This window comes from Manduca sexta, unplaced genomic scaffold (assembly GCF_014839805.1).
Source record: "Manduca sexta isolate Smith_Timp_Sample1 unplaced genomic scaffold, JHU_Msex_v1.0 HiC_scaffold_361, whole genome shotgun sequence".
NCBI classification, from domain to species: domain Eukaryota; kingdom Metazoa; phylum Arthropoda; class Insecta; order Lepidoptera; family Sphingidae; genus Manduca; species Manduca sexta.
The window spans coordinates 560-4,422 of NW_023594697.1; the positions used below are offsets into that span (position 1 = coordinate 560).

At 35.1% G+C, this 3,863-nt stretch overlaps 1 long non-coding RNA gene across 1 annotated transcript; it reads left to right on the plus strand.

Annotated features, from left to right (window-relative positions):
• The first annotated feature begins 2,894 nt into the window (after positions 1-2,894).
• Positions 2,895-3,650, plus strand: LOC119193113. Its single transcript, XR_005113843.1, has 2 exons — positions 2,895-3,101; positions 3,545-3,650. It is a non-coding gene; the product is annotated as an uncharacterized LOC119193113 (long non-coding RNA).
• Positions 3,651-3,863: the final 213 nt, after the last annotated feature.

Genomic DNA, 3,863 nt, shown 5'->3' on the forward strand with positions numbered 1-3,863 from the left:
GGCGAGAAATCTTAACTTAGATTTCGTTCTAAATCAAAAATTTTGACTCATTTTCCTGGACTAGCTGTGCTGTTTAGCGATAAGTCACTTCAAGATCACATTTTTGTTGTGATTTGAAGAAAATTTTGAATAATGTTAAAATGAATTTTGAGAAATACAAATGAATATTTAATGTAAAGACAAAGATTATAAAGAAATGAAATCAATCTTATGGGTGATTTTCAAGTTATAAAACTGGTACTGTTTTTTTGGGATCGAATGGAAATTATGACTTAATTTGTAAAGATGTAGTGTGGCAGTGTATACTTTGTAACCCATGAAAGATACAGCTCAATTTAAATATATCAGCCAATAAAAGTACTAAATTCACTGGCTATTGAGGGAACCATCCCCGTATGTTTCCTTGAATTTGGACTTGGAGCCGTCCACGAAACTCACGCTTATTTTACTTTTCCATTTTAGTGATTCTCCAGTTACCTGTAAACATAATTACTGCTCTACTTTTTTATCACTATTATATAATAGAAACCAGTTTCGATTGATCGTTATAAAATGTAGTCTCTGTTATGTTTATTCACAATTTTAGTTTGGCCCCAATATTTAAAGCTTAACCGATGTCACAAGTAACGTCTTGTCGTCAAAGTAAGAAAGACACTACTAGTCTACTATTATACTAATGTATTTTCGGCCTTACCGCCTCATTATCATCTTCAACTCACGGCCGTTAGATCCAACATTTTATTTGCATATAAAAAAGATTTTGTGTACAACCGTAGTGAACGACGACTGCCTTGACCATTTCCCTTGTGAGCAATCTCATACTGAAGAAATATTTCCACTTATCAATGAATAATGGAATATCCGGGCATTTTGACTTAAACAGATCTGCGTATAATGGAAGCAGCATTCCATAATTGACCACTTACCACAAAACTATTGTTATGCTAATTTCACCTGTAAGGTTGGTTTTAATTCATACAGAAACTTTAAAAATATAAATAAATAGCAAAAAAAAAAATGATGTGCGGAAGCAAAAGTAACGTCAGATGTTAAAGCCAAAACGCCCCAATATCGCATATTATTGAGAACCACTGCTACCACTACCTTTAGTGCGTTGGCTTCTGATATTTGTCAATGCATGTTCATAATCTTATAAAACATTAGTTTTCGGATGGTAATCATATATCCATTAGGATGGTAATGTATTTTTCGATATGAGGATAAAATTGGCATACTTTTGAAATGGCCACGCTGCACCTGATGGTAATAATGCTCGGTTGGATGTCGAACAATGAAAAACTACTTGGTCTATTAATATAAAAACTTGGCTATATGTGTATTTTATGAAATTAGATATAGAAAATGAACCGCGGGTTTGACTTACTGTGCCATGATACGACAATAAGGCCTAGGTCTAAATAATCTATCTAATACATGGCTCTGCAGCGGCCTTATTTAAAAATGGATGAAAATAAGAGCAAAGTTAATAAGTTAGCCAATATCAATATAATTGAAAAACAGTATCTTTCTCTTTCATTCCAAGCTAATGCTGAATTTTGTAACTTGTATGACTACTATATCTGTAGAATGTTAATGAGACGCATAAACTAATTAATGTTTCTGTTTTATTGTAAATATAAAAGTCATTTATATCAATGTAAGCAGTTTTGTGTGGAATTATATAAAGGCGATAAAGAAGGGGCGTTGGAATGTTTGACATCCTTTGACAATCACTGTCTGACCAATTTTATAAATAAACTTTTCCTTCCGCACAACGATCAACTAATGCCAGCGTTCTCTTTCAGAATCTAATAAATTCTCTATTCCACAGGTTTTAATATGTTTTTAATGTTTTCAGCTGTTAATGTGGTATTTATTTCAGGTTCGCGGCGAGCGCTCGCTATGTGTAGGCGATGGTGTGTCTTGGTCGTTGGGTCCATTGGAGTTACTTTTATGCTATGCGAATTTTTATTCTTTTTAGGGAGAAATTTTTTCGTCCTGGTATCCCTAAATCCTTTCATCCTATGGGTCAACTCCCCTTATGAGATAATAAAGATTGAATTTGATGCTTAGGTTCAATATGATGCCTTATTGTGTTTGAATTTAGTATAGAATAACCTGTACAAACATAATTTGATTTATTTTTTACTTTTGTATTTTTCTGTCGGATATATTGAAGTTTACATGAGTTTTAATGCAAATAATTAATATACGTACTTAGTTTTATCGAAATATCATTGATAATAATTTAATTTAACATATAACTTTATCCCTGAAGGGTCGAAAAGGCACAAATAGTGCACAAACACTTTGACAAATTTATATCCGTTCTGTTAGGCGATGGTAAAGATTTTCGCCACACTTGGAACAAATATCAATCGCGGTCGAATCAATTCCGTTATTTGATTGAAAATCAATAAATTACTATAAATAAGAATTACCAATTTCTTTATCTATATATAGTGCAGACTTCCTATATTTCTGAAGGAACATTCTCTATTTCCGTCTCACTAGTAGAGGAGGCCCGTGCCCAACAGTGGGACAGTATATATAATACAGGGCTGATATTATTATTATATCATTATTCTGTATTTTATTTGATGATAAATTAATTTTATACAGATATAGCTAAAAATATTATAGACTTGCAACCAATGGTTGTAAACAGCAATATTTCATTTACCCTTATATAAGACCCCCAGTGTCTTTCGCCCTTCCCCTACTCCCAAAAACGCAACCACGTCGGTTAACAGTGCGAACATTACCACACGTGACCGCGCCCGTTGTCGCCGCGAGCCTCCAACGCCCAGCGACCAAGGCGCTCATCTCGCGTCCCTCCCCAGCACTGCCGACACCACCCCCACGCACCACTACCCAATTTAACCACATCTCTCCATTGTAGGTTAAGGCGGATTTCATAGGTCTGCTCAAAGAGAAGGGCATCGACCGGCACGCGCGCTGGGCCGACGCCAAGAAGAAGGTGGACAGCGAGGCGAGGTACAAGGCGGTGGAGACCAGCAGTCTGCGCGAGGACTACTTCAGGGAGTACTGCAAGCTGCTGAAGGAGGAACGGAAGAAAGACAAGGATGGCAAAGAGAAAGGTATGTGATGGTCTTCTGTGAGACTTTAGTATAAGATTTACAACTACATTGGAATATAGTCTAGTTTTGTCTGAATTACAAAAAACGAAATGAAATTATAAAGATATATATTTGTAATGTTTTCTATTGAAACTAACAAAAAAAAATAAACAAGATTTATCTGTCAATAAAGCTATGAAAATTGAACGTTGGATTACCTGATGGTAAACTATCACCACCATAAATACCAATAAAGTCAGAGAATTAGAGATGAGTAGACCGTATTGAAATGATAGACAGGGGAATTTGATTCCCGCTGTGAAATATATATTTGCCATAAATTCTCAGAATATATTTGTTTTGAATCTGAGTGAAGCAAATTTTGTATTTTCTTCGTAATCTATGGTATATCAATTATAAAAAAGCAATTTCCTTACTAAAACTTCTCTTTGCAACTCTTATAGAGCGCAGCTCAAGTAAGAAAGAGAAGAAAGAAAAAGATCGAGACAAGGACAAGGAGAAGGAGAAGGACAAAGACAAGGAGCGCGACAAGGACAGCAAGAAGGAGAAGAAGAAGGAAAAGGAGGGTAAGTGCCGCCCGACACTAAACATAACTATATTCTGATATCAAAGATATACATATAGTTATAGTGCTTAAAATAACGTCTTCCTGAATAACATTACATTGTCTTTCCTTGACATTTGACATAATATTGAAGCGTAATTACTGCACATTTTGAGAATCGTCATGTAACATATCATCCGGATCCACATTCTTCAGGA